Source organism: Camelus ferus, chromosome 25, assembly GCF_009834535.1.
Source record: "Camelus ferus isolate YT-003-E chromosome 25, BCGSAC_Cfer_1.0, whole genome shotgun sequence".
Taxonomy (NCBI): Eukaryota; Metazoa; Chordata; class Mammalia; order Artiodactyla; family Camelidae; genus Camelus; species Camelus ferus.
The window spans coordinates 14,713,117-14,730,859 of NC_045720.1; the positions used below are offsets into that span (position 1 = coordinate 14,713,117).

Here is a 17,743-nt window from a genome sequence, read left to right on the forward strand (position 1 = left end):
CCCCTGGAAGCCAGTAACTCATTAAGCATCCATAGTCATTCATGCTTTACAACGCTAATCAATCTACCAACTTCTGACCACCAAGCATAAAGTGCAATCCTGTGCCCTGCCTACAAGGAGTTTACAGTGTAATTGCAGAGAAGAAAAAGCTTAGAAAGCTGACTGTAATTACATAAATCTCTTTATAAGTGAGTCAAATACACGGAGTAAAGAATAAAGCTTGAAGAATACTCAGAGGCATGCTTTATTCATTTCTCTTGCTCTCTTGAATTACCAGTAATGCCTCTATTTGGAAACAGACCATAATTTCTCCCATCTAAACAAACAAATAACAACCATAAAAAATTCTCCTAAGACACTGCAACCTCTCCTGGTACCATTTCACAGTGACTTTGCAGCATTACCTTTCCTGAAAATATAGTCTCTAATTCCCTTCATTCCTTTGTCTCTCAAAATCATTCTCATCAGAGTATACAGCCCCTGCCGTGCCACCACAATACACACCACCACAGTACACGCAGTGACCTCCATGGCACTAAATCTGATTGTCAAGTACACATATGTAACTTATATGAGCGGACTTTGGCATCATGATTACTCCTCCCTCCTTGAAATATTTTTTATTGACATACAGTTGACATCATATTGTATTAGTCTCAGGTGTACAGCATAGTGATTCCGTATTCTTACGGGTTATACTCCGTCATAGGTCATTACTAGATCAAGGCTATAATTCCTTGTGCTATACGGTATATCCCTGGTGCTTCCTATTTTATACATAAAAACACTTCCCTTTTTCTTTTTTTTTTTTCCCAAATGGAGGTACTAGGGGTTGAACCCCGGACCTCATGCACACTAAGAATGTGCTCTATGACTAAGCTATACGCCCCCCCCCAACTCCCATTAAAATATTTTCTTAATATAGCTTTCTGGGAAACCACTCTCTTGGTTTTTCTCTCTCAGTGATGATTCTTGGGTCCCAATTTTTAGGTCATCCTTATCTTGTAGATCTCTAAATACCAAAAGCTTTAGTTTTAATCCTTTGATTACTTCTGTTCTCTCTGCCTTAATTCCTGGGAAATCTCATTGAGATCCATGGCTTTAATTGCTGTTATTTGCTGACAACTCTCAAATTTTTATATCCAGCTGAAAACTTAGTGTCTTCTGGACCTAACTCTGGATTTTTCTCCCTCAAACCTGCCTTGAGTCATCCTTTCAGTTACTCAGGCTAAATACCTTGCAGTCGCGCTTGCCTCCGGTTGTGTTCACATCCCTTTTCCAATTTTCCAAAAACCTATGAACTTTCAATTTATGAAATCTACTCATTCTTATTGAAAAATCTTTCAATTTATTCAGTCTTTCAATTAAATCCACAAATCTTTACAAGGAGGACTAAATGAACAAGATCTATTTCATTAAGGAAATTAAAGTCTGTATGTATATGTAGAAAATCAGAGAATTAAGTAAGCAATTACAGCATGGTGTCTTAGGTTGTATATCAATTGTGTTAGTTATAATTAAGTTTGTTTACATTTAAGAGAAAAGCCAAAACAGCTTTTAAAATTTTTGTCTCATGTAAAAGATAAACCCTGGCAACAGAAGTGCTCGGGTCTGAAATGGCATCTCCACAAAGTTCTCAGAGATCCTTCTTCCTGCTTTCCTGCTCTGTTATCCTCAGTGTACAGCTTCCATCCTCGGGGTCAACTTATGGTCCAAGATAGTTTTTAGGCACAAAGCCAACACCTCTGCCTTCTAGGCTGTCTCATGGCGGAATGTAAAAAGATAAAAGAGAACTTCTCCCAGCTGACTCAGCTTCCTTCAAGCAGCTTTCTAGAAGTACCACAGACGACTTACACTCGCATTTTATTGGCCAGAAATTGACTGCATGGCCACATCTAGCTGCAAAGGATGATAGGAAATGTATTATTCGAGCGTGTACAGTGTTACCTCAAGTAAAAGTGAAGTTCTGTTACTAAGAAGAAGGGAAAGCTGGGTATTGGTTAATGATGGGCATTCTTTGCCACAAATACAGTGTGTTACAGGCGTTCAGATGAGGGGTCATAAACCCACCTTTGGGAGGCCAGAGAAAGATTACAAGATGACATGATTTTTACACCCATTCCAGTTGCTCTGATTTGGAATTGCATGTGGGCATGTCTGTCTCTCTGCTGGACCGTGAGCCCTGAGACAGCTGGCACCCTTTTCTCCCTGTGCCTGTAACCCCTGATAGGGAAGTTTTCACTAGAAGACCTTCAATATACTTCTGGTGAACTGAGATGAAGGTGATGAAGTTTCTGAAGAAGAGGACGTGTGGGGGTGGGAAGATGTGTCAACTTTGCTAGAACTTCCCCTATCTTTCATCTTCACACACAAAAAATTACCCCCGGCTTTATATCACAAAGGAACCTTACATAAATCATTTGTTGGGATGTTTGTAATTTTGTAACCTTTAAAGTTCTTCTCACTAATGGATGATCCACTTTTTACTCATCTCAATGAGCAGACCTTCTTCCCTTCCTTCACTCCCACCCTCACACCCACTCTGGTGGTCCAAATTTGGCCAGGAGCCTAAAAGACAGACCAGTTCCAAAATCAGGACAGATCATAGGCTTTATGTAGGTAAGGAGAAGTGACTCAGGTTTGCGGAGACCACAACTTGTCTCCTTTCACAGAGCACAGCCCTTGGAATAGGTATGACTATAAACCCAACATTTGGACCCAGATCATGGCCATAACTGATTCCCAGATGAATCACATTAGCTATTTCCGGATTTATGGGGTTATCTGAAGTTGAACATGGCAACTGCTACTTTACAGAGTTTAAACCCCAAACGGAGACAAATCCTGACGACCAGGGGAAATTTAAGAGCAGCTGCTAACACACCTTCTCTTATTTCATTCCATTTGTTCTAACTGTTTGGAGATTATACACAGAAAGAATGCCTCTGTGAGATGACTACTGATTTACCCAGAAATGAAACCCAAAGTCTAACAGCTAGTTACCTTCTGGTTTGGTTTCGCATTCTCTTACTGAGAAATGACTGTGCACATGTTAATTACAGCAAGGCTGATGGAAACTTGGCTGCCACGTCTAGACTCTGGCTGAGCCTGGATCTGCCTGAAGGCCTGGTCCAGCTTGAACCTAGATTATATCTTGACCCTCTGAATTGCTTCTTCCCACTTCCCAGTTCTGACACAGCCTGAGACAGGCATGTTGCCAGTTGCTTTGACTCGAGCATTTCTGCATTATCGGTTGAGTGTGGAGGAGAGAAAGCAGGCTGCACACGTTCCCTTCAGATCCAGCCTCGTAGATCTGAAGAGCCACGCTGGAATGCGGATTTCCAAGGATCCTTAAGATGTGCTCTGAAGTGCTCTTCAACTGATGAGCTTCTTAGAACTTTTGCTTATCTCTTAGGAGAAAGATAATTTTCTCTATCCTGTTTCCAGTTTTCACAAGTGATGATTTGCGAGGCAGCTATAAAGCATCCAGCTTACTGTTTAGGACCGTAGAGCTATCAAACAGGGCCAACTGATAAGCCCCTGAGGTTAGGTAACTTGAAGATAATCGGGAGCTTTTCCTTCATCTCTTCAGCCTGAGAAGCACTTCAAACACAGCACCTCAAGGGAGGAACGAGAAAAACTAGCCTTGCAAACAGAGACACGCTCCTTTATTTGGTTCGATCATCAGAAATCACAGGTTCTGAACTTGAAATCCAGAACTCCCAGTCGGTTGAGATGTTCAGTCCTGCGGAAAATGGAATGCGGTAGCTAAGAGTTTAGCATCACAGAGTTGTGCTAAACCTTAGATTTCGAATCTGACATTCTCAGGATACAGATGACGAAACTAAGACAGAGAGGGGTAAGTCAGAGGTTTAAAGCCTTGCCCCGGGACAATGGTGTATTCACAAATGGAGGACTAGGTTAGGGATTGAAAAGGTAACTCAGTAAACTCAGTTTATCTCCACCTCTAGCAGACGTCTGGCTGCAGGTTAACCGAAAGATAATTTATTAGCTTTTGACAAGAATTACACCAGCTCAGTGTGGTCCACTAGTTTCTCATGGTGAAATGAAATAATAGTGTCTAATGAACACAAGATGACTGAGTGGCAAGAGTACGCATTTAATCTTGGCTCTATTGACCTTCAGGAAATTGGACAAGTTCCTTAAACTCCCTGAGCCACAGCTTTTCCCTCTATAAAACAGAAAGAGATAATCCTCACCTTTCAGGGTTGGCAAAAGGATTCCAGATGAAGTGTGGGAAGGATCCAACACTGATGTTTGGCCACTGTTTGTGTTCAATAAACAGTAATTATTACTATCCTTGTCACTATCTAATGTGAGGAAGACAAACTGCCAACTCGAAGTTGAAAGTTGAAAGGGCAGCTCATTGAATCACATCTCTATGGGCAGTCAAACTCCTCATTGCCAACTTTTGCAGACAAACTTCTTTTCTGTTTATAAGAAATCCTAGCTTTTCCATCTGGGAAGTCATAGTGAAGTCTCCACTTAAGCTCTTGGATCCTCCAAGGAGGTGCCCCTCAAGCCATCTTGTCCTGGATTAAGGCTGTGTTCTTGGACCCACTTCCATCCCATCCCACATACATTTGTTGTGTTCTGAATGTTTCCAGGGTCCGCCATGGTTTCCAATACTCATTTCTCAAGTGCAGCAGAAGGTTTGAACTGAGAGATCACCAGTTCAGGGGCGGGAAGGGGAACGCTCATGTCAGACTGCAAGGCTTCATACAACGTGGTCTCAAATTACCAGTCAAACCTTGTCATTTCTGTATTTATAACATGGGATCAGTATACCTACTTCATAAGTTTGTTGCGAGAATGACATGGACTAATCGTATGTCAAAGCACGTAGCTTGCAGTATATCAGGTATTTAATACGTATGTTTGTTCTTTATCTCCCAGGATGTTCCCGTCATAAATACTATAATCCTACCCATCTGGTTAACTCACTCTACCCTTGACACACAGACATCTTTACCTCTTTCCTCTGCTCTCTTCTCTTTCTTCCTTCCTCCCACTTTGAACCATTTAATTCCATGTAGTTGTAGCGAAGAGTAAAGGGACCTTTTATAACTGGCTTTTTATCAATGGCTTTATCACTCCATCTAAACTAAGCTGCTGAAATGTTTTGAGGAACAAGAAGCGGTCCCAGAGAAGATGGACTGTATCACACTCTTGGTTATGTGTTTAACGCCAGCGCTGAGCACACATCCTGGCAGGCAGTGGGCACTCAGTGTGTATCAAGAGTCAGGCACGTGCTCTAGGATCTGAATTTGCAATCTAAACTTTTCTTTAGACTACCTTTGGACTTTAGGCAACTTACTTAATCTTTTTCAGCCGTATTTCCTCTTCTGGAAGATGGAGATAACAATAGCTCTTTCCACAGTGTTCTGTTGAAGATAAAATGAACAATGCATAAATTGAGTGTTCAATACAATCCACATATTTATTGACAATTTTAAGTAAATAACTATTCAAATAGCACATGAAAATAAAATAACTGGATCAAAAAAATGCATGAGTAATTTGATATTCTTTAACCTGTAGATTTAGGGCTGGATGAGCAAGGGTCTCAGGACACTCTGACCCTTTCATTTAAGGGCCCCTCAGTCAAACCACACTCAGTCTGTTACACCCCTGATACATCCTTCATGCCGTGATTACAGCACCTTTTTCATGTACTTCATTCCATTGTGGATGCCTCTTTCTTTCCAGCCTTTAGAAATCATGTCTTCCTTTCAAGATACAAACTGAATGCAGAGACCTCCATGATATCTTCTTGGATCCCCTCTATCTGCCTTCCACAGTTCCCCTCCTCCCCTCCTTCCAAATTCAACAGCTACCTGTCTGCCCAGCCATCCTCTGTTACCCCACGGAGACTTGTTCACATCTCCCTCACAGCAGGGCATGCCGTTGCCCGGTTGGCTTATCTCAGTCAGATTATGAATTTCTGGCCAGCCGTCATCTCCGTTTTTTATCTCCCAGCGTAAGGAACCTGGGAGGCCTCTGTCCCGTTTGATGAGATCCTACTGGATTGATTTAGTTGCAACTGATGGCAGTTTATGAAGCCATTTGCCTCTGCTGCTTCTCAGGTCCTTGTTCATGTGACAATTTCCTCAAATTACCTCTTGCTGGAATTGTATGATCCGTTTAGTTGCTTGAGATCCTCCATTAAAATGGCGGGGCTGTCTGAAGAGTGATTATAAGGGATTTCAAGGCAGTGCTGCACAGACGTGCAAATCAGGACCGAGCAGCTGCCCCACCTTACTTGCAGAGTTGTGTAGTTTCTTTCCTTTTCTTTTAGGAGTCAGCCTGGAGAACAGAACACCAGGGCTGGCTTAATCAGCGAGCTGACTGGAATATGTATGAACTCCCCAACCCTTGGGATGCTTCTTAATTCCAAAAATGTTTTCTGGGAGAGCCTAACCTTATCCAGAGGTTCAGGTTTGAAAGCAAGCAGAATGGAAGAAGTGTGCATTTGTTCTCACGTGTTTGAGTTTGCATGCACTTAACAGTTTTTTAAAGGGCTTTTTAAAAAGAACTTTTAATATGATAATCATTTTTTGTAAAAGCAACACTTAGAAAATGCTGAATGATTATTTAAAAACTCAGAAAAAAAGGCTCTCCTATCACATTTCTAAAAAAGTTTTTGTACCTTAAAAATACCTCAGTGCACATTGGTGTTGTATTTTAATTTTTTCCCTTGAAAAGCATAGTGGCCTCTTCTCGATTTTTAATTGTCTTTAAAACAACATGTTTACCTTTATTCATTCCATACAAAGTGGTGTTTTTAAAATTATGTATCAATTTCCATAAGATATATTTTGCAGTGGGAAAATTACGAGCCGCATAAGATCGGGCAAGTAATTGTAAATGAATTTGGCACACTTGGAAAATGCCACAGGTTTTGAAGGAGGGGGCCTGGGTGAAAGTCTGTGCCGCCTCCATCACTGTGGGTCCTTGGACCTATTCTCAGTCCCTGAAGCTTCCAATTCTCTGGGCAAATCTTGGTAACTCTCTCATAGGGCGGATGAGATGAGCAATAAACCCTCCTTTTTATCGTTAAATATATACGTACATATGAAGTTCCTGCTCTGTTTCACGGCACTGTAGCAGGCCATGAATGACAAAAAGAAAAAAAGGATCCTGTCCTTACTCCCTCTTTGTTTAGAAGAAATCAAGGGAACTGAAAGAATTAAAATTATCTTCTAGTGATTGACAGCCAGGGAACGTGGGCAATGGAAGCAAACGCAAGCCTTTCTGCTTCTCTGGCAAAATCTGAGTAGGATTTGTGGATTGTACCAATGGCAATTTCCTGGTTTTGTTATAGTTATTAAGACGTTACTGTCGGGGGAAACTGAGTGCAGAGTGCACGGGACTTCTTTATACTTCTTTCTAAACTTGCTGGGAATCTATAATCATCTCGGAATAAAACAGTAATAAAAAAAAAGGATATGCTTCTGAAACTTCAGTTGACCCAAACCATTCTCTTGATTTTGATACTCAAAAGGCTAGAGATGCTAATTGCCAAAAGATGTTTGCAGGCTTACGTTACTGATCACATAACTTCCGGCTTGGAGCTCAGCTGGCCTGGAATTTATCAACTAGGAGAGTGGACACCTTCTGTCTTTGAGTGTGCTGTCCTGGATTGGTGACCTGAACGTGACTTTTTCTCAGCCTCTGTTGGCTCTCTTCTTTGTCTTCAAAGCAACTTCTTTTTATCTTTCAAGAATCAGCTCAGAAGTTACCTCCTGTTTTTTTCACTATTTGCTCACATACTCCCAGCAGTGTCAATTATATTGTCCTCAGTTTTCTTATGACCGTCTCTCGTATACTTGTAGTATAGTACCTAATATCAAACAGCGATACATTAATGTGTTTATTATTTATTCTCCAAATATGAAATTTGTGCTATCATGTCCGGCCACATGGACGTGTGCATCCTCATTAGATATGTTTTTTTGGCATTCAACAAGGATTGTCTCCTAGGACCAGGTGTTAGGTTTGCCACTAATTATGAGGCCCTGAGTAAGTTGCTTATTGTTTCGAACTTGGTTTCTTTAGCTACAACATAGTAATTTGGACTATGCAACCCCTAAAATCCTTGTTGGTTCCCAAAGTCTGTGAGTTTGTAACTTCAAGTTACAAATGTGCAGTTTCATCCTCCTTTATTGTGAAAATTAGAAAACCAGAGTTCAGAGAGTTTACATGATGTTAACAGGGTTGAAAAGCTGGAGCTCGGTGTTTCAGAGAGAGAGCTCTGGGGGCACAATGCCTGCATTTGAATCCTGCCTCCACTGTTTGCTTGCTTCTCTGTGGCTTCAGGCAAGTTATGTAAATTGTCTGTGCTTTTAAAATTATCTATAAAATGAGGATGAGAGTAATATCTGTGTGTAAGGTTGATATAAAGATCCAATTACTTAACATACACAGAATGCTTAGAACAGGGCTTGATCCATAAGAAGCATTAACCATCAGCCCATCCTTATCCAATACCTTACACCAGTTAATAAGACAGAAAGTCCTGGAATCAAGACTCCTGGCCACACAAACAGTGCTTTTTAAACCCTACCATATGCTCCCTGATAGAGTGGTTTAATTATCAACATACACATAGATACAGAAATACTGAGTCAGCTCTGTATCCTGCATTGTACTAAGCACTTCACTGACTGCCTTTTCTCTTCAAGTCGCACAGTGATCCTCTAAGGTGAAAATTACAGTATTACCTCACCTGTAATTTCAAAGTCAAAGAAACTCTGAACACTGAAAATGTTACAAAATTCACTGACTGACTTGAACTCCTTTGGAAGCAGAAGTCTGACTTGAATTGACATAAGGCTATCTATAAGTTTTATTCCCTTTCGTGTGAACATTTATGTGATTCACTACAGGAATTTAATATTTTTTATAATGGAGTGCTGTCCCCAGTCCCCTGAGGATGCTAATAGTTAATATTCATTATCAGGTTGTTAGAAAATATATAATGGTTGCACTGCATGACCTTTTATCATTCAAAACTTCTAAGTTCTATCTTTTTAGGATGATGGTGGTGTTTTACAACTGGCTTATGGTGACAGTTGTACAACTCTGTAAATTTACTAAAAATCATTGAATTGTACATGTAAAACAGATCAATGTTACAGTATGTAAATTATACCTTAATAAGGCTATCCTTAAAAGGCCACTTAAAAAGAAAAAATATATATGTCTAATTATTAAGAATAATAAAATTTGGGTGTTTTGTTTTGTTTTGGGGGGAGGTGATTAGGTTTATTTATTTGTTTGTTTGCTTGTTTATTTAATGGAGGGACTGGAGATTGGACCTGGGACCTCCTGCATGCTAGGAATGCAATCTACCTCTCAGCTATACCCTCCCCCAAGAATAATGAAGTTAATAAAGAAACACCTATAACCTTTCAAGTCTAACATCACTGGCTGTGGTGTTTGGTGTTTTAGACTGAGGCTGGACTTAGCCAATAAGGGTACTTGAATACTCTCCATACAGGGTTTGAATCCGTAATGACATATTAAGGAGTTCTGTAATGGTTTTCACAAAACAGAGAGGAAACCACACACAAAGCTGAACTAAAATAATGGTAAAGGAAATTCATAAAAAGTAATAAAACTGGAGAATAAGTCCAAATAGCACCTTTTAAAAAAATTTTTCCTGAGTTACCCTTTTCCATCAGAATTCATTTTCTCCCTCTGATCTAGTCATCTTACTACTGACAGAATACTAAGCCCCTAGACAGAAGAGACAGCTTTGTTGACTTTTGTATTACTCATGGTGCAAAATGAATGCTTAAATAAAGATCTACTGAATACCTGAATTATATTGAACCACTTCCTTAAAAAAAGTTTATAAACAAAAAATGTTTTTCTTCTAAATTTCAAAACACATCTGATCCTAAGTTTTTTTAAAACATTTTTTATTGATTTATAATCATTTTACAATGTTGTGTCAAATTCCAGTGTTCAGCACAATTTTTCAGTTATACACGAACATATATATATTCATTGTCACATTTTTTCCTCTGTGAGCTACTGTAAGATCTTGTATATATTTCCCTGTGCTGTACAGTATAATCTTGTTTACTTATTCTACATTTTTGAAACCCCATCTATTCCTTTCCACCCTCTGCCCCCTTGATCCTAAGTTTTGATGAACGGATTATAAAGGTCATTATTATCCCACCAGTTTTACAAAAACAGATAGCAAAGGTTGGAAATGTTAAGTTACTTGCTCAAGATGGTACAGCTATTAAATGGTGGAGCTGGTACTCCAATCCATGTCTGGCAAATTTAGAACCCAAACCTTTATTTGCTTCTTTTAAAAATATTTGCAATTGTGAGTATAATATTAACAAGTAATGTTGAGTAAGAAAAAAAGCCTGACTGTAATGTATCAGTGTTATAGAAATCTAAAGTTTTTCTTTTAGAGTTGGAAATTTTCTTAAATTTGGGGATTAGAACATTAATCAATCTACTCTCTTTTCTTCAGAATCTACCTGCTCTGACAGAATACTCGAAACTATTCAGTTTTTATTCTGTTCCTTTTCTACCCTTTTCAAACTGTATTACCTGAGATAACCTCAACAGCCAGAATTAGATAAAGTAGTAAAACAAAGAACAAAATGAAAACATTTATCACCAATTAGGTTGTTTTTAATAGATTATCTCCCATAGCCCATCTCCTCCTGGTAGAATTCGGTCCTTTACCATGTGAGGCACAGGATGAACTGTCAGATTTGAAAAGCAATAAATACAGAGCATTTCAGTTTCCTGGGAAAGATCAAATGTTTTGAGTTTGACTTCCTTTCTATCCCCAAAAAATGTTTCAGAAGGAAAAGGTTGATGGATTCCGCATTGGTCTTTTTCCTTTGTATGTTTTGTTAGTTTTTTTTTTTTTTTTTTTTTTGAACCAGGCTGTGAAAAGTTGTTGTTCATTAAGGAAACTCAGAAAGTGGTCAAATCCCTTTGAAGTTGAGGACAGCATCTGTTCCACTGTCCAAAGAGAATAGAGAAATTAACATCTCCATCACATGGGTTTCAATGTAATTCAAGTTACTGCCACCCAGAAGTTGCAGGTGCAAGGATATAGCTAGCCTTGTTTTATGAAGCATATTCATGTTTGTGTTTGTGTGTGTACACACTCACAATAGGGACCAGGTCTCACAAAAAGCATATTTTAAAAGGAAAGTTATAAAAACATTGAAATTAAATTAAAATTGCTCTTCAGGTAGATTTTTCTGTTATTAGTCAAAACCATGTAGAGTTCAGGCAATAACAATCTAGGTCTTGTAAAAAAGTATCTAAACTTTCTGAGAGACAAATTAAATTTTCTAGTTCAGTTAACTGAAAGAAATACGTTTAAAAGTGGGAAATCAAATTCAAGCAGTGCAGAGAAAATGCTTATCTCTTTTATCACTCCTAATTAAAATTTCAAAGTTAGAGTATTAAAAATAATAATAACTTTGAATGAAAATGCACATGAATTTGTTAATCTTTTGATGTACAGTAATGACATTTTGGGGGAGAACGGAGGAATATGTCAACAAATCTGTGGCCTCTATATTTTATAAGCCATATCAGTAATGTAATTTCTATAATTTCCAGTTTTTATTTCTTTAGAATGGAGTGAGAACTCTGGAAAGACTTGGTACATAATCACAATGCAGAAACCTTCAGTAGATTTTCACATCCATACCTAATCTGATAACAATTATTTCAAACAATATTAGTTTTTATAGATCCATTAATCCCCCCACACACATTACATTTTGTTAATTTATGTATAATTTACTAAAGTAAGTAATCACAATAATAACTGACAAAAATTGAGTAAGCTTCCTCTTCTAAAAAGATTGACTAGATATGTTTTTCCCTATTCCTCCTACTAAGTACACATGAAAACCTTGGAAATTATACATTAAGACAAACAAAAAAAGACCTTGAAAGGTCTGTTTCTGAAAAACAGAAGGTATGTAGAAAAAAAAAAAAAAAGATGACTAGATTCTCAAGAACCTGTGGAATTGTCACAAATCTATTATTTGTGAAAAGGAAATGTTTAAAATAATTATAAAAAGTGAAAGTCAAAGGGACACAAAGGGAAGTAAGGTTTTAAGATTTCTTTCAAGTTAAAAAAAACTGAACACCAATTTTCTGTGATAGATTAGATATATATAATATAGTAACCAGAGCAACCATTTAAAAAGTTATATGAAAGATATAGTGAAAAAACTATAGATGAAACAAAATAGAATTTTACAAAAATGTTTAAGCAACCCATAGGAAAGAAAGAAAAAAAGAAATGAAAAACAGACAGGACAAGCAGAAAACAAAGATTTAAATTGCAGACTTAAGCCCTCTTATATCATAATAACATTAAATGTAAATGGTCTAAATATACCAATCATAAGATATAGACAAGCAGAGTAGATAAAAGACATGATGCAAGTATATGCAGTCTATAAGAAATTCATTTCAAATATAATGATATAAGCAGGTTTAAAATAAATGAAGAAAAAAAGATATATCATGTAAATATGAAAAGAAAACAAGAATGGCTATCTTAATATCAGTTAAAGCAGATTTCAAAGCAATAAAAAAAAATCACATACTGAAAGATATATAGTGATAAAAGGGTCAATCTACCAAGAAAACATAGTAATCTCAAATATATATGCATTAACACAATAGTGCTTCAAAATCTGTGAAGGGAAAATTGATAGAACTGAATGGAGAAATAGACAAATTCACAATTATAGTTAGAAACTTCAACATCTTTCAACAATTGAGAGAACTAGATAGAAAATCAGCAAATTAATAGCCCTCAGTGACATCAGCCAACAGAATCTAATCAACATTCATAGAGCATTCCACCCACCAAGAGCAGAATATGTTCTTTTCAAGCACCCAGAGATACATCCATAGATGGACCACATTATAGGCCATAAAACAAATCTCAAAACATATACAAGAAGCGTTTTTTGACCACAGTGAATGCAAAACTAGAAACTGATAACAAAAAGGGAAGAAAATCACCACACATGTGAAAACTAGACAAAACATTTTTAACTAATCCATGGGTCAAAAAGGAACTTTCAAGGTAAATCAAAAAGTACATTTAACAGAATGAAAATTTTAAAAAAGAGTATATCAAAACATGAGATGTAGTTAAAACAGTGCTGTGAGGGAAATTTATAGTTCTACATCCCTACAGTAGGAAAGAAGTATCTAAATAATTAATCAGACAAATTTTTAAAATACCAGCTTTTAATTTATTTTAATCTATATATTCTTATAATCCTACAGCTGTTACTTTATTCTACTACTACTAATTTATAAATTTACATGACTAAGAGACAAAAAAAGAATATTGCTAATTGCCAAAATGAATAACAAATCAAAAATATAAGAAAGGTAGGCCTACCTACAATTTTGTATTAGTAAAGTAGCAACTTATATTAAATTAGCTTTCATTTGTTGTGTATTATTCATCATTTCCAAATTTCTATTAGTTTTTTCCTAAGGTTTTTTTTTTTTCCAGCTTGGCTTTCTTTTTTATTGAAAATTTGTCTGTTTAGGGAAAAATCTGTAGACTCCTTTGTGTGTGTGATAGTCATGATGGAAATCTATCTTTTTTATCCAAGTAAGTTAATTTATTTATATTTATTATATTGTCATTATAATTGTACTCATTTTTTACTGCTGGTTTCATATATCCTTGTATCATACAATTATATGTGGAAAGAAAAATGACATTTTAGATTTGTGCACTTTGCATACCTCACATTGGTGGCTATATATGGAATTAATTAATGACTGGAAGAACTCTTTGTAAATACTGAGGACCTGAAAAAAAGGAATGGTAGATGAGATAGAAAGGGGAGATTAGACTTGAGGAATATTTAGAAAGTAAAATTAAAATAATTTGAATGTTAATTGAAGGAGGGAAGTGGCAGACAAAAGGATAACTTCTTGATCTCTAACTGGGAAGACCATATAAATGGTGTCCCTATACAATAAACTTAAGTAGTACTGTTGCACTAAACATTCCACTCCTTTCCCTGTATGTCCTGCCCCTTTAGGGCCTCTCCCTGTGGGAGAATTATACGTTTTACCCCACTCATGTCAACTTTACCCTCTCACATGTTTAAGCCAATGAACTATGAGCAGAAATGTGGTGTGTCCTTTCCGAGCAGAAGCTTCCTGAATCCAGCCTACTCGACCATCTTCTCTTTTTTTCTTTAACCTGAGATGAGCCATGTCCCAGGCAGGAGCTGTTCTCTCAGCCTGGACCCTGAAGGAGAGCCATGAACCAAATACCTGAAATACAGTGAGAAATAAACCTTTGCTTTTATCCGTCACTATATTTTGAGGTTGTTCTTTGTGCTGTAGTATAATTTAGCCTCAGCTGACTGATACATGGCAGTAATTTTCAATATGATCCTATCAGAACACATTATTTCTATTAGCTGTAGGTACTGACACCACTTTTTTTTTGAAATCCTAAATTCAAGACTTGCATGGATGATATGATGTATATTAAGTGAATAAGGGTTTATTATATCTGAAATTGGGACTGACTAGTACATCCTCACTATGTGGTCTATTTACTTAAAAACGTATGTGGATGGGAAGGATGAATATATAACTATTTCAACTTATTAATAATCTTTTTATAGCTAAGAAACATTTTGATGTTTGTCTCTACAAAGGAAAGGAATATTTGTAAAATTTAGACAAGCACTATTTATGCCAATTTGTTTAAACAATTATTTTTAAATCACAATTATTTTCCCCCTAATCTTACTGTTGCCGTTTCAAAAACAAATGAACAAACCAAACTCCTAGCCTTTTAAATTAGGCCCCATATTCCAAATATAAATAGGACTGTTTGGAGAGAGAAAAAAGAACAAAGAATCTTTGAAATTTGATTTAATCTTAATTGACTCAGTCACATATAGAGGTTCTGGAATGATTAAAGTTTTATCTATCAAAATAAAAATAAGCCAATTGACAGTCATTGCTAAAGAATCATATTTTGTAGAGGATACTAGACTCCCTTATTCCCTTTCTCCTCTCTTTCTTTAACGTATTTTTGAATCCAGCATGTTCCAGGCAGTATGCTTGGTGCTAAGGGTTAATCAAAAAATGGAGTTGAGTCTGTCCTTGTCTAAAGTGAACTACCTGTGTGTAAGTAGGCAGGCCACATTCCTTTTTCACCTAAATAAGGCACAAAATTTTCAGCAAACTTGCGATCTTCTCCAGCTGGAAAAAGGCAAAGCCGGTTTCTTTGTAAAACACCTAGTCATGTGCAGGGGCAGCTGGTCAGTCAGAGGTCAGTGAAGCAACAGAAGGTTGTCAGTCTCCTTCAGCTTGTGTTTTCTGGTAAAAGGAGGGTCCTCCTGTACAAACAGCTATTCTAAGAAACCGTTCCTGAGGCAGAGTTCTTTATTAAGGTGAAATTGTGGAAAACTGTTATTTAGCTAATAGGCAGAGTGGCATGTTTAAGAAAATACTGAAACTTGTGGAAAAGACAAAGTGTGAGGAGCCTCCTGTAAGTCATGTGACCTTGGGCAAGTCATTTGTTCTGATTTTAAGATTCCTTATGTGCAAAATGGATGCATGTACCAGTTTTATCCTCTCCTAGGATTGCTAGGAAGGAGGATCAAATAAACACACGTAATGTTCACTGCAGATGTCTCTTATTCTGATTATTTCATGCCTTACTATTAATTAATTTTTTTTTTGTCTGTGTTAAGAAGCAGCACACATTTGAGTTGGCTCCTCCCAGAACATCCAACCATAGCACTACATTCGGTCAGTTATATAGATATTAAGTGTCTAATCATAAACTTACTCATTAATTCATTCATGCAGCCAGTATTTATGAAATATCTGTTATTTTTAAGGCTTTGTATCAGGTGCTCCAAGAGTTACAAAAGTGAATGACTATTCCTTAGACATTACAAAAACCCTGGTTTTATAAATTTATCCCAAAGGGACAATTGTACATACCCAAAAAGAAAATGAAGGTCATGTCTTTAGTATTTTTATAATAGATGAAAAAGAACAAAATACACTATCAAGCAAAAGAGATTGGCTAGACCCATTCTAAAGTATTACTTGAGTAGAATAATATGCAGTCGTTAAAAAGATGATATAGATCTCTATGTCATTAACTGAAAATACACAAAACATTTGGTAAAGTGAAGAAAAAGTTACAAAAAGTAAGCGTTCCTCTTTGTGTAATTTCTGTACATCAATCCATGTGCCTCTGTGAAAAACTGGCAGCATTTCTGAGCTTTTACTCTTTTGTACTCTGTTGTGGTATGATTCACTTACAAGGAATAAACAAGATTTCTAGAAAAACGATAAAGCTATTTTCAAAGAATTGAAAGGAAATAAATGGCACAGGACCCGTCTTCAGAGATTCTGCAACCAAAACTGAGAGAGATTGCATACATATATATATACACACACACACACATACATATATATACACACACACACACATATATATACACACACACATACATATATACATAACTGTATCACTAGTAAGGGGTAAGCATGAGAGGAAAGGTAGACATGGATTATCATAACAGACAAGAAGAGGGAGAGACAGTAAGAATACCGATACAGGGGCAGAGATGGGAAAAGGGTATTTCAGGCAGAAAGGACAAATGAACTAAGAGGTACTGAGATAAAAATGTCCTCTAACTTGTTTTACCTGGCGTACTGTAAGTGAAAGTTTTGCTATCAGGCTGGGATGTTTAAGGCCAAAGCAGACTAAGGAGGTAGGCCTTTCCTGAGTTGACAGTGGAAAGTGGTGATATTCTAGGAGAATGAGATGCCCAGATTTCACAGTGGAATGATTTAGACTTACATGGATGCCCTGGAGTGCTCCCTGGCAGTACCACATTTAGGCCCCGGCATGAAGGGCCCCCGTCCTGAGCCTACTTCCAAAGCCAGCATAAACTTCTACCCTGGGTCTGGAGGCGAGGGGTCCACAAAATGGCGCAGTGCTACCTGATTTGGGGAACTCTGGAATATCCCTAAATGTGTAAGCTTTTAGATTCAGTGCATGCGTGGAAGGCCCATCACACTATGGGATGTAGTCAGGAGTGAGGGGAAAATGTGGATGATCTGAGGACCAGAGACAGGAGGAGACTGACACCAGGGGACTGGTGGCTGGTAGTGTTTTTGCACTGCTGTTCTGGCATAGAACGCTGAAGTGTTTGAGAATTCTGAATTTGAAACTGGCCTTGCAAGATTGTATGAAGGTATATTTGTCAAGGTAGAAAGAGGAACTAATTTTATTGAATACTTCACTGGCTTAATTTATATAAATATTAGGCATTTAGATGTCTGGCAAGTAAGCCTCTTGTGCTGAGTCCTGCAAATGTTAGTGGCAAGATGGTAGATGGCTCATCACAGATACTCCGTAAACTTCTGGTCACTCGCTACTTGGCAGTGATGCACACAATGACTCCTAATGAGGAGAGATGACAGAGGGGAGACCAAGCTGGCCAGAATTTCTAAGAGCTAAACTCTTCCTCTATGCTTCCAATTCAACATAGTCAGTTAAACAGCATAAATTTAGTTATTCGGAAGAGAGTTGGGAAGTCATGTTCAAGTTGTTATATTTAGAACTAGCTTTTATATTATTTAGAAATTTAAATTAAATAAAGACATGAAAAATAGCAAATATATCCCT

The 17,743-nt window shown here is 37.3% G+C and overlaps 1 long non-coding RNA gene across 2 annotated transcripts in view; it reads right to left on the bottom strand.

The window, feature by feature from the left end:
• Positions 1-1,361: 1,361 nt before the first annotated feature.
• The window catches only part of LOC116659762, a 35,729-nt gene continuing 19,347 nt past the window's right edge, over positions 1,362-17,743 (bottom strand). For both annotated transcript variants that reach the window (XR_004315101.1, XR_004315100.1), the window contains exons 2-3: positions 5,339-5,405; positions 1,362-3,745 (exon numbers count right to left, since the gene is read on the bottom strand). This is a non-coding gene — a long non-coding RNA (uncharacterized LOC116659762). The remainder of the gene's footprint in view (positions 3,746-5,338; positions 5,406-17,743) is intronic.